The sequence below is a fragment of the Cariama cristata genome, unplaced genomic scaffold, assembly GCF_000690535.1.
Source record: "Cariama cristata isolate BGI_N322 unplaced genomic scaffold, ASM69053v1 scaffold14426, whole genome shotgun sequence".
NCBI lineage: Eukaryota > Metazoa > Chordata > Aves > Cariamiformes > Cariamidae > Cariama > Cariama cristata.
Window position 1 is genome coordinate 58,997 of NW_009620532.1, and position 13,735 is coordinate 72,731.

General features: G+C 39.8%; 1 protein-coding gene across 1 annotated transcript in view; it reads left to right on the forward strand.

Annotated features, from left to right (window-relative positions):
* Nucleotides 1-13,735, forward strand: part of LOC104162823 (dipeptidyl aminopeptidase-like protein 6) — a gene marked incomplete at both ends in the record, with an annotated part of 90,430 nt that overhangs the window by 43,269 nt on the left and 33,426 nt on the right. The window lies entirely within an intron of this gene.

Below are 13,735 nucleotides of genomic sequence, written 5' to 3' on the forward strand. Positions count from 1 at the left end.
GATTCCTGGGACAGTGAATACAGATTTTAATTTGTTTTTAAGAACTTTCACATTTTCAGTCACAAAGAAAATGTTACATGGATAAATCTGCAGTTCTACACATGGGCTGTGGGGTAAAGGAGGGGTGGGGAAACACTTGGATCTGGGAAATGGCCTCGGATAGTGCCACAAATGCACCCCAAGTCTGAAAATCACTAGTTTGTCCTCAAGTATGGGCTAATGTTGTTCAGGGCTTTTGGGGAAGCTGTGTGGAATTTGTTTCCTCATTTCTGTGCTTGTTCAGGTGAGGTAGCAAAGTCAGTTTGGCTCTTCAGTGACATTGTCACCATGCTAAAATAGAAAGCTTTCCTCTGTTTTGCATATTGGACATCATTCAGTGTTGCCCATTCAGTACATGCAGCTGTTGTGGAGCACTTGGGGCTGTACAATTCCCAGTTAGCTGTTATTTAGCTGCCCATTGAAAATGTAGATGGCTTTTTTGGTGCACCTTTATTTGTGTGTTCATTTATACCAAATGTGCATAAAATCTGACCGTTTCAGTTGCAGTCAAAATAAGAATGAAGAGCAGCTCTTGGCCTCAGCCTTGTGTTTGAAGTGGCTATTTTCACCATACATAATTCTGTTGTAAGGAAGATGAACTAAATGCAACATTATTTTGCCTTTCATGTTAAAGCAGAGGAAAAGAGAGCCTTAAATTACACCGGATGATGTCATGAAAGGTTTGATAGAAGTTCCCTCACCTTCTTGCTTTGGCAGAGGTTCCCCTGTCATAGGGAAGCTCATGTTATAGGTTGCATCACCAGGAACAGGCTTCTAACCCTTCTCAGTTGGCTAAGGTCAGGGAAAATTGAACCATTTACAATGCACATTGCAAATGCCTGCCTAGAAATCAGCAAGCTCCTGAAAACTTTAAAATGTGCCGTTATCTGGACTGGCTTCAAATCCAGGACCGCACCATGATAAACCTTGCCAGCTCTAGCTCAGTCTTTAACCTTCCCTTTCCGCAGAAGGTTGTTTGGAAGGGGGCTGCCAGCCAAACCCAACACCTGTCATCCTCTAATTTTTGGATTGCCATCATTCAGGTTTCAGGATGGCTTTTGGAAAGGAAGCAGAATATTATTTACTGTGGTCAGTGATCTCCTTGAGGTGGTGGAAGGAAGCCAGATGTCCATCCTGATGTCACTGGTCAGCCAGCAGCTGCCAGTACTCTAAGTCAAGAGATGTTCAGCAAGTGAAGTTGTTTGTGTTTGCCCTGAAGCTTGTCCTCTTCTTTCACAGAGGTTCTATTTAAAAGTGCATTTCTTCAGGAAGAGCTCTGAGCCTTGATGCTTCTCTTGGCATCATGCTTGGAGGCAGGACCTTGATGCTAGCTCAGCTCAGGAAAAAAAAAAAAAAAAAAAGAAAGAAAATTCTCCTTTCTAGAATTAGGTATTGTTCTTCCAGATATGATGCCAGCTTTGTCACACAGTCAGAGGGAAGACTTTAAATAAGTCTGAACTGTTTTTATAATATTTTGGGTAGTTTCTTATAGTTCCATGCAGTCTCTTGCAATTCATTCTTTGCTGAATGAAATTGTTTCTTTGTTGGACGAAATCATCCAATCATCGTTGTATGATTTCTATGTACTTGCAGTAATAGTAAAAGTAAAATCGTCATACTCTGCTGTTGCCAGTATTTTAATCTTTTAAGATAAGGCAACACTCATCTGCACTGCAACAAATTGTGAGTTACTTGTTCAGGTCTGCTTGGCTATGTGATTAAAGAGATTATTGAAATTTATATGAAGCTTGTCCTGAAAATAGATTTGCAGTCTATATAACAAACATGAGAGCACAAATTGTGTTCAGTTGCAGTAGTTTAAATCCAGACTAAGGCTTTTGATCTCCGCAGGTTTAGTTGAGATGCACAACTTCCCACAAAATTCAGCCAGCTGCTGTGGTAGAATCTCTTCTCTTTTCCACTGTTATTTCACTGGCACTGCTTTGTCAGGGATACAGTTACCGCTTCAAGTACCTTATGTGAGAAAAGAGCTACCCAGTTTGCAACCAAATTAAACCCAATTAGGTAGCTACTGTTCTGCTTAAGCAAGAGTGTGTGAATAAAAATGAAAAATTGACAAATAAAATACGTAGAACAGTATAAGAGTATGAAAGTAGCACGTGGTAGGTATCTGAAAATAGATATTGTATCACTGAGCCAAATATTTCCCAAAAAATGGTATATTAGAAGTCATATAACAGAGCTGTTATGGTTTTCTGCTTGTACATGAGTTCTATTTCTCTGCACCAAATTCATTACAGTTAACTTGGGTTAAATACTCTATTGGAGATCTGTGTCCCCATTTTCTGATTATGCTGACATTTTTAATAACTAATTAGTATACTAGCACTTTAAATATTGCAGAATAGGTTTTGACCTATGCCATGCTAATCTGAAGTCTGGAGTAACTCCACGGAAGCTAATAGTGGTGCTCTGGATCTGCACCAGGGTGCTGAATGCAAGGGTCTTGCTGTAATATTCATGCTTTATGTCCGCTATCAGGGTTGCAAAGGAAATATCTTAAACAGATATTATTCCCAGAAAAAAAAAGTGTGAATGTTAAAGAGTATTTGCAAATTGACTCAGATTTGAGAGCTATGTTTTTCCTCCATAAAATCATATCTGTGGTTTGATATGATAAAACACAGAGAATACACTTAGTTGATGAGGTTCTCTTCAGATAAAATAAAAATGCATCATTTCTGTGCCGGCACAATTGAGCTTGGGGGCTGTGACATACATAAGAGTCTTCTAGGCTGTAGAATGTTGCTGAAAATTAAAAGAATTGGGTTAATTTGTATGAAAACTATGTACATTAATGTTGGGGGAAAATATATCTGTTAGGGTTTGCTGCCCAGGGAATAAATTGTAGGAATCTCTGTCCTGGGGGATTTTTAAGAGTGAATTAGACAGATTTTTGTCATAGGTTGTTGAGTTAAACATCATTCCTATTTCAGTGCAAGGGAGGGATTAGAAGATTTCATTAGGCTTCTTCTAGACCTACAATTATATGATTTTCTGTATAGTTTTGATGGGGTTTTCTGATCTTTTTGCAGTTAGACATGTTGGCTCTGAGATTACGAAGTCACTGTAAGAGCTTTTGGAATATCCCTTCAGAAGTTACAGAATACTTGGTTTTGTATACAATAGGGTAAATACACATAAACTCCTTGTACAATATAGATGTAGGGAATGGAGCGCTCTGTTATGATAAATTTACATTTGCCTCATTGTTCCCCTGAGGGAAATTGGTGCTTTTCTTCTTCTGAGGGTGTCCATGAACCTTTTGTTGAAAAACGTATTTTCAAGAAAATAACAAGCTTAATACTTTTAAAGTGCTGCAGTCAAGAAGTGATTAAAAGGACAAAAAGAACAAACAAATTGAAAGATAGCCATAGAAATTTTATGTTAGTGCATAATTCCATCAGTTTGACCTGAAAAGTAAATTTCTGTAGATTTTTTTCTTGACACACTGGTTCTTCCTTGGTGCAGCCTTGTGTACAGAAATTCAGAGGCCAGTGCAAAAACTACAGGCTGTTTAAATAGCTATCCTCTTTGTCTCACTGCTCCTTGGCCTGAATAAAGAGTATCTGCCGTAAGAAATGAAAAAAGCCAAAATAACTGTACTCTGTCCAAATTAGAATGAGTGAAAGCTACATGAAAAGGATGAAAATTCTGCTGAGATACGTGATTCTCACTAGAAAGTTGGCCTATCCATTCTTGTATAATAGTAGGAAAATCAAAAGAATATCAGAAATAATGACAGAAGTCAGGTCATAATTTGTGTATGTCAGGTCTCCTAATGAAAAAAAAAAAAAAGAAAAAGACAAAGAACCAAACTGAAGTGCAGTTAAAAACCTACAACTCCAAATCCTAATACCAGCTGGAAGCCATCAGAGGTCGGAGCAGGTCTTTGACTGGAAGAGCAGAGGAGGTAATGACCTGTGAAATGCAAAGGGTGAGTTACTGCTGAGGGCTGGCTGGAGATGAGGGATGCTCCCAGAGAGCTGAAGTCCACTGTTTCCTCCAGCAGAACAGGCAGGAGGTTAAATCTTCGTATGTGAAAAATGACCTTCAGTATTCCTATCCATGCTACATGTGCTTGACATTGCATGAGGCATGATAACCAACGTGCTCAGATCCTGGTACTGGGAAAAAAAGACTGGTTCTTTGCACCAACATTTTGAGCTAACAGGTCTCCACTGGACATCAGACCTTTAGCAGACGAGGGGTATGGGTGTTATAGTACAAAGTATTTTTCAAATTAGGGCAAAGAAGCCCAGTGGTGACTGTTGATACTAACCAGGACACGGAGGTGACTCTGCCTGGATTTTGCTCTGGATCAGGAGAACTGAAGAACTCAAGCATATCTTTAAAGCAATCAGATTGACATACTGGCAGTTTCTAAAAGATAAAGCATCTAGGGACTGTATCAACCTCAACACTCAATTAGTTTATGTTGCTATAAGTAACTACCATATGGCATAGCTTCTGCGCCAGCTGTTTTCCAGTCTTCAGTGGGTACGGGTCTACAGGGGAAACTATGCCACAGAGTTAACGGTAATTAGAAAAGTGGAAGAAAGTAGCGTATTTTAAAGATGATCTTAAAACTTTCAGATGGGTAAGTAGTAAAATACAAGTGGCCAGGGATGCATTGGTTGTTGTGTACCAGGCTGGGGATACCAGCTGCCTGCAAACACCACGTGTCTGCAGCGGGGCAGGTTGCAGAGGTGGCAGCTGCTTCTGGTCTACAGTGGTGTAAAGCAGCCGGCATGGGACAGCACGAACCGAATCCCAGATGGATGGCAGAAGCCTTTAATCATGTCCTGGTATCCTGGGATGCAGGCTGAGGATGGCAGGGACCAAGCAATGCTATAACCAGTAGGAGATGTTTTCCTTCAAATCCATAGCAAACAACGGCAGGTGCTGCCCCAACCTGCACCCTGCTTCTGCCCCCCTGCAGCCCTCACCCACATGTACTGTGGTTTCTTGGGGTCTGGAGGTGGGGTGATGCATCACAAGCCAGGTTTCATTGCCCACCATGGCAATACCAGACCATAGCTATTGTGCTGGGGGTAAGACTAAGGAATAAACCAGTGTTTCTACATCTGCTTGGGTCTGCAGCCTCAAGCAAGAACCATGCCAACCGCTTATTTTCCCCAGCCTCTTTGCCTGCTTTCCACTCTTTACATTGCAAAATGCATTTCTTACCTTAAGAAATATTTCCACAGCACAGCTGGGACATGTAGAGCTGGATTTGATGCTATTCTTCTCAGTTCTTTTCTTCTAAAGGGATCATGGCCATTTCTGTGTTTATCTGTGTCATCTTGGTGCTGAATAGTCACACTTGCAGCAGCTTGTGCTACCAACTTGACAAGCTATTGTTTGCATACCATGCTGCTAACAGTTAAATACTGTAATTTATTTATAATTATTTTAAATGCTTATTAACAAATTCCTTAATTGTGGATTTAGAAGGAATCTCTTTTCACTTTTAAAGGATTTTTCGAGATTTTAATGACAGTGGAAGCATCATATAGTACCAAAGCAAGCTTTCAAGTGCTCTGTGTTTTTATCTATAAAATTTCCTGTGATGTAGCTAGGTCTCCTAGATGGTTTTGCAACTGTAGCGGCCATATGGATGTAAACTACACCAAGAAAATATTTACTGTTTGTCTCACCAGGTACTGATCATAAAGCAAAGGGCAACCACTGCAGTCTGTTGGGCAGAATATTTGAATTCCAATCTATTAGCAGAAAAATATTTCCCATAATTCACACAGATATGCCAGAACAGTAGATGTAAAATTCACAATTACAGTCTCATTTAGTATGTACAATACTCTGATTTATGTATTAGATCCAGAGAAAACTTACACAGTAAAGCAGCAGTTGATACCCCTAACAAATGTACATGTTCCTTAAACTTCTCTGAGTTTTGCTTTAAGATTTTTTTTTCTTTTTTTGAGTATTTCCACTGACTTATATTGTGCTATATTCTTGCATATAACCAATTAAGCCTTAAATCTGTAGTGTCTGGGCTGGGAACCAGAGAATAGTACCTTTCTACTGAGACCTGGTGATAGTTATATTCCAGTCTGAGAAGTATCAACATTTTTCAAAAATGCAGAAAAAAAGGTTTACATTGTACTTTAGATCTAGACTATCTCTACATACTGATCTTAAAATGAAGTAGTAACACATAGATTTTTTTTTCATTTTCTCTGTAGCACAGTCATTTAAAATGAAGACTACAAGTTTACTCCTTAGTGTGGTTTACAAAGGCCTGATCTCTCATGGATCACCTTTTCTTCTGCATCTGTAATTCCTTTCCAGGCTGAATTTTTTACTGTTTTGTTCTTGTTGCTATGTACATATTATTAATTCTTCTTTTTTTGTGTGTTTCATGTATTCTTTTTTAAATAGTTTTAAATCATTTGAGACTGACTTTTTTTTTTTCCCAATTCTGATGAGGCAACAAAAGCAACATAGACTAAAGGAGAGAGGTACTGCCTTGGAGGGAAAAAAAATAAAGAAGGGCATATGAATGCTTGTTGTCAAAAAGGAATAATTCCAGAGTGGTCCTCAAAACTTCATTAGAGATCAGAGAAACATGCAGTATTGCATTAGCTGACAGAAAAACTCATATAACAGAGTTTAATGTCCTTGGCAATGTTGCAGAGTTTATTTGAAAAATAAACCCAACAATACTCTATTAAATTTATAGAGGAAATGGAAAGCAGAAACTCAGAAGGCTGTAATTGCCACCTGCAAATATAATCATTAGCATGAGTAAGAAGTAACGAAGGAGGAGATCAGAGGCAGCTCACCTCCTTAGCAGGAAGGTGGAAGTTACATTGCCACAATGTGGGAAGAGTATGGAGAGTTAGGGGCAGCTGCCTTCACCGGCAGGGTTCGGTAGGAATGCTGCAAAGTCAGAAATCTGCATGATTTGCTGGAAAAAATATAGTATGCAAATAGTATCCTGATTAGAAAGAAGCAATGCGAGATGAAATCCCATTTTGCTTTTCATTAGTATGTACGGTCGGTTCTTCGGTGGTGTGTTTGTGTTTTGGGTTTTTTTTAACTTGAATTTTAATTCAAAACTCTGTTACATCAAATATTCAGTGGAAAAGGAAAGTGAGCAGAGTGCAGAAAAGAATAAAAAAAAAAAGTTCTCTTTTTAAAATGAGGTCATTTATAAGCTTTTATGAGTACAAAAATCCATCATTCTGTTGCATGTCTTCTTGGAAACATCTCCAAAGTTTCTGCATTAATTTTGATTTTTCTCAAATTCTTCTGATAATCCTGAGAAACTTCCCAGTTCTATCACATTTAGAAATATGAGCCTTAGTATTTCACAAAGAACTTTTTAGAGCACATTCTATAAAAACAAAATTATTGTTCAAACAGGAAATCTTCCAATTCTGCCTACAGCAGGATTTGGGATTCACAAAAGTGTGTCAGCTTGTCCTTTCCCCCACAACTTTAGATCATAATTCTTTGTGACGTGACAACTGGTTGCTGTAGAAATTACTAGGATTCAAGAGCATGATTTCACAGCCTGAGTCGGATGAGCTTTTCACAATCGCCTTTTTGATCAGATTAACTCTGGCCCCTGAGCTGACCCGCAGCTAAGGAGGGCTGGGCGAGCCTCTCCTCCCAGACCAGGGATTGCTGATGGCCTCGCTCACTTCCCCTTCAGAGAGGTCTGTCCTGCTCCACTGCAAGGTCCGTTTCTTACCTTTACTGCAGTGTGAACCCTTCTCTCGTCTCTAATGCACAGGGTTGTTCAGGTGTCAGAGTAACAAGTGCTTATACTTCCTGATAAATACAGCAGTCGCCTTTGTAAGAACAGCTCTCTTCCTTGGCACCCACACACTTGTAGCTAAAATACAAGAACGAGATTAAATGAGCGTCGCAGATGACGCTTATCTGTTTCTCTTGGTACATGTCTAATTATGACCTTCACTGAGGCAATTATTCTGTCTTGATCTTAATGCCTTTTGCAACCATCAATTAATAAAACTTCACATAATGTCCTGGTAGAACAGGAATTATTACCATCTTTTTAGAAACAGGCAAACTGAGGCACAATTATTGACCTGGTTTTAGATGAGATGAGAGAAATTAGGACACAAAACTGAGATGAGAGTCTCACCTTGGCCCCTGGACACCAAATAAAATGCAGAAGCATGGCACAAAAACCCAGATATGGCTGTTCTCAGCACATTGATGGGATGGCCTCCAGCACAGACCCATGGCAGGTCCCCTTCAGGTTTGGCCACAGGGCACGAGGGATGCAGGACTGGAGAGATGTGTCTGTATGAGTCACTGTGCAGGAAGGCTGGGCTGGTCCCAAGTGATTTCAACAGGAGCAGGAGCCTTTCCAACCCTGGGGTACCCTATGAGCAGAAGGCAAACATCTGCTCTTAAAGTTGCCCCAGCCCCAGGCTATTACTTCTGTTCTGCATCGTGGAGGGGCTGATTCACTCTTACCTGACTTGCAAATCCCAGAAAATAGGAGCAAATCACTTTGGTCCTTCCCTTTTTACACATATGACTCACAAGCATTTGCCTCCTACATTACTGTTGCTTTTCCTCAAAGTTGAGTCATTGTCTTGTATTTGATTTAACAACAATAGCTGCAAAAAAAAAAAAAATCAGCATTGGTTGCTAGTGCATAAGACTAGATCAAAAGCAATTCTTTAAAGGAGTCTTTCAAGATAGCTGGATTAAAGCATTAGAGAAACTGGTAAGAAATAGAACCGAAGAAAAACAGCTCCTGAAAGCAAAACATTATGTTTTCATGCTATGGTGCTTTTAAAATTGAAGGCAACAGTCTGAAAACAGACATCGAAATAAATCTTACTTGATGCGAATTATCTGGAGATCATTGTATTTATTGCATTTGTTTTGATTTTCCAGTCTCTGCCTCAGAGCATAGACACAAAGATGACTTAAAAGATTCAATTGCTCATTTTAAAAATTAAACTTCACTTGATTATTGAACTGACCCATACTAACCCAGAGAGTATTATGTATTATTCTGGAGCATCACCAACAGGCTAGAAATCGTGAGAACAGGACAGGAGGTAAGAGCTGTCCCCGACAACATAATGATTTCAGGTGCGATAACTGAGGCTGTGCTGCCCCTCGGAGGCACGGCACAAGGTTGCAGTACATGAGGAGGGAAAGGATTAATTTTGGTGCTTTAAAATTATATTTTTTTTTTTTTTCTCCCTCCTCTCTACCCTTCTCCCCCCAACACCCTGTGTGTTGCCCGAAGGTCTATATGTGTGGAGGCTCTTGATAAGGGTCTAAAAGCCCTGTGATTTAGCATTTCTTGCCCAGATTGTATCATGTGTGATGATACGCTGGAGAAATCATTTTCCAGCCAAATGTAGGTATTTTAGGATCCTTTCCTGCTTGTCAACTCTTTTCTCTAATATTTGGCATCTCGTACAACTGTGGAGGTCTCATCGGCTATTGAGGATAAAAAAAAAACAGTGGGATGGGAGGGTCAGGAGAAGGTTCAGTGATTTGATGTGGTTATTGTCCAGCACTATAAAGCAAGGAGTAGATTTGGGAATTTCCTCATTTTAGCCAAGTCTGTCAGAGCAACCGTGGGAGAAGTTGGCATCCTTCTGCTTGTACAGCTCAAGGGACAACACAGTGAGATGAACAAGAAGTTCACTTCTGCCTACTCATGAACTACAGGGTTCTTTTAAAAAACCCTTTCTTGGGAATGCTGAACTCAGTTAAAATGTTATGTCATTTGAGTAAGAGCACCACAAGGCTGCGTATGCAGCATTTCTTGTTTAAGAGCCTACCTGTGAATTTTGGACATCTGATTTTGGCCTTGCAAGTGAGAAGAATTTGAACTGGATGTTGACCTGGCAAATAGTGAACCAGGAAAGCCTGGCATGTCTCAGAAATATTTCGGTGCTTTTGTGAGATTTAAAATGATGCAGAACAGAATAATAACCTCAAAAAGGAGAAACAATAACTTGTTCGGGCTCTGTTAGCAGAGGGCACGCAGTGCCAGATGAGAGATGCGAGTAGTAAGACAGAAATGCAGACCTAACAACAATTTTCTTCTAGTGTGAGCTGCCATTCGAAAGTGTTGTAGTATGTGATCTACTCATTACCAAGGCCCCAGATTACCTTTAATGAGCAGATCACGCAGCACAGCACTGCTGAATGGCACCTCAGCCCCAAGGGAAGTTGTAGAAACAGTGGAAAAGCCAAGAGGGATGTTCTCCTCCATCCCATTGAGTCTTCAAAAGGGCCACTGCAGAATCCAATCCTGGCACAGCTCCTTTCCCTGGGAGAAGAGGCAAGCAGTAACATGATGGATGTAGCCATGTTACTTAAAGCCCAAGCACTGCCACTGACTAAGTATATTAGGATTAAAACAGCCAACTTTCCTGCTCCCCTCCCAGAACTGATGTTCACCTGTATGAATTATTTGCTTGGACTGTGTAGAAATTACAAATGCAAGTCCACTGAGTGCTTGGTAGTAAACAGCAGATCAATAAACATTTGGCTTTGGTTCCAGCAAAATAACGTTCCTGGGACACCCAGAGACTGTCCTTGACCAGCACTGTCCCATGTTTGACCTGTTCTTCTCCTCTAGGAGAAAGCATGCATTTGAAAGCATAGGTGAGATACAGTTTAGAGGGAAAACTAGCCCTTTGCCTTCAATGCAGCAGCTAAAATGTACCTGAAGATCAAGAGTCACTTCTGTCTGACTTTACTTCATTTTAAGCTTGTAGTTTACATTAGTGGAAACAGTGTGCACTTTGCTGACCACTTGAAAAAGGAAAGAAAGCATAAAATAGTTGCTTGGCTGCAGAGTTTTCCTGAGTAAATGTCTATTTTTGGTTTCAAGTGGAAATAATGAATCATGTAGTGCATTCACAGGTATGAAAGGAGTGGATTTAGCTTCTTTGAACACCTAAGTCCTTAGTGAGCAAGCATGACATGTTACATTTCTTTATATTACATTGAAAAACAAGAACTGGATCTTTAGTTAATATGTATCACTAAATATATTATTTATATCAGTTATGGATTTGGACTTAAAATTGCACTAAGCTAGCTCTCTGAGTACACAAGGCACAGAAAGGTAATTTACAGGCAATTAGTCAACCAGGAGGTTGTGTTTATAGCAGTATATTATGGTCTTGTTTTAAGTGCGTGAATGTAGATCTGCAAAACAGAAACCAGACATCCTGTTAGCACTCCTTAAAAAAATGCTTTTCACACTGAAAAATAATAAAAATCCATATAATCATGATGTAACTACACTTTGAGTATTTTCACATACTGGTGGAATCCTGCTAAGCCTGATGAAGATGAAACCTCACACCTAACATGCCAACAATGTAGCTGGGATTTATAACTGCAGACCACAGCACACAATCTTCAGGCATTGGAGGGAATGACAGAGAAATAACACACTGAAGAAGCCCAAAGAGTAAATCATAGCCTCTGTCTCTGATGGATGTTCCCAGACGTGGGTCTCTGTCCCCCAGGAGTAGGGCAGAGTACCCACCTCAGGGACTGCCGCAGCCGTGCGTCATCCCTGGGAAGGGATGTTCAGCCAACCCAGAGCTGCTGTATTTTCCAGGGGGAAAGTTACCATGAAAAGATGAAAGACATCCAAGGAAGTCTTAGAAAGAAAGGACAATATATATTAAAATTGGCATCTCTGTAACCCACATCTGAATACTCCAGGAATAACATGACTTTTTAGTGATAAACAGTAAACGGCAAGGAGTAAGACGCAGCAGTTCTGGTCCTACTCAGCAAGGATGATGGTATATTCTTTGCAATTTGATAATGTTTGCCATCTGAACATTTTGAGGCATTTCAACACGTTTCATAGTCTAGTGGTGGGAAAGTACTTGCCAGTTTGGTATGTCCTATGGCCTGGCCGTGCCTGGTGCTAAGCAGATACCCCACAAAACCAGACCCAGTCCCCAGACTGCTGCAGGGAATGATGAGATATCAGTCAGCTGTGATCTCAACACAGCAGCGCTGGTGATGTCGTGCATGTCACGGTAAAAATACACCGGTGGAAAAAGGAGCTGCTATAATGAGTCTTTTTTATGTGGGAATTGTCCTCAATACTAAATAGGAAGTGTTTAAGTAGAGCAGACTATGAGGGCCTTGGAAATGAAGATTAGTCTACGTTAGATATTGTGAGTTGTTAGGTAGATAAAAATGGAACCATCTCCATCCTGCCAATAAATGCAACAGATAAAGAGGGGAAAGGGGGAGGATATTTTTTTCCAAAGCCACCCTTAATCAGCAAAAAACAGCAGACACAATTATCTTTGGCAGATAGGGATTTGTGGGATATGGGTTACATTTATTATCTGGTAGGTTATAAGCTTTATTATAATTTCCGGTATTTGCCTGCTACATCCTAAGGAACAATACGAGCTGGATCTAGTGCGTGTCATTTATAACTCTGTGCACGTCATTTATATGGTAATGGGGGAGTTCCCCCTCATCCCCAGTGATTTCTGCAAAATTCTACATGCTGGTTCTCAGTATATTTAGCTTACTCCAGTATAAATTATAATGCACATTCATGATCTTTGAACAAAGCGGGCAAGGATAATTAGTAATTTGATACTGTTTTGTACAATGCAATTCAAAGTAATACTTATAATTTGCAGTTAATTAATCAGGGTTTTTTTCCTTAAAATCCTTAATTGCCTTTCTATGATATTAATTTTTAATAAGTTTTTTCCTACCAGTTTTAGATCCAATTATGCAGACAATTTCTTTTTGCTGTTACTGCATGGCTCTGTGTGTGTGTGTTTATATATACATTTCCATGCATTTCAGTATTATTTTTTTTTTCAGAAATTTTTATGTGCTGGTTTATGGATGGGGTTTTTGTCAACTGAAAATAAAAAGTTGAAAATAATGGAATCAGCATACAACTATGAGAAACAAGATACAACAGGGAATAGAAAACTCAAATCAATACAACAAAATTTTAAAAAATCTAAATCTCTGGAATTCAATCACCAGTATGAATAGTTAACCTCATCTGGTGTTTAATTCACTATCCAATTAAAACTCTCATTAGAAGACTCTAATTGTTGTAACTTTAAAGTAAAACTAGCAGTCATTAGAGACAGAAACTTTGGACTCTCCAAGGAAATTAAAATGGGAGTAAATTCAAAAATAAAAATGTTAGTGAATATAGGCATACGTGGAGGTAGTGCCTGTGATGAGAAATGTGTCACAGACCAGAGCTTTGCTGGGCAAGGTGCTGAGCACTCCGTGCCTGACAAACCCCAGCAGCTCCCCTCTCGTGAGCAAGAGCTGGGTGCCATCACCTTGCTCATCCCACCAATGCCCCTTCAGGGCCCTTGAAGACCTTCGTACCCCTCATGCTCTGCAAATGTGAATGGAAACACTCACAATAGCTTTCTTTCCACCTCCTTCCACCTCACTAGAAGAGAAGGTGTTTCCCTAATTTGCCTTTCCTTGTCTGGGCATGTGCTTATTGCCATCGTATAAAGGGCTTTTAAGTGGTTGCTGCAGAAATATTGTTTGCTGCAAACTGATTTATGCTTTGCCAGCATTTCCCTGTTGGGCATTCTGCATATGCAAAACGCTGGGTTTTATTTACTATATCTCACTTACTTATGGGAGTTTCTGTGCTGTG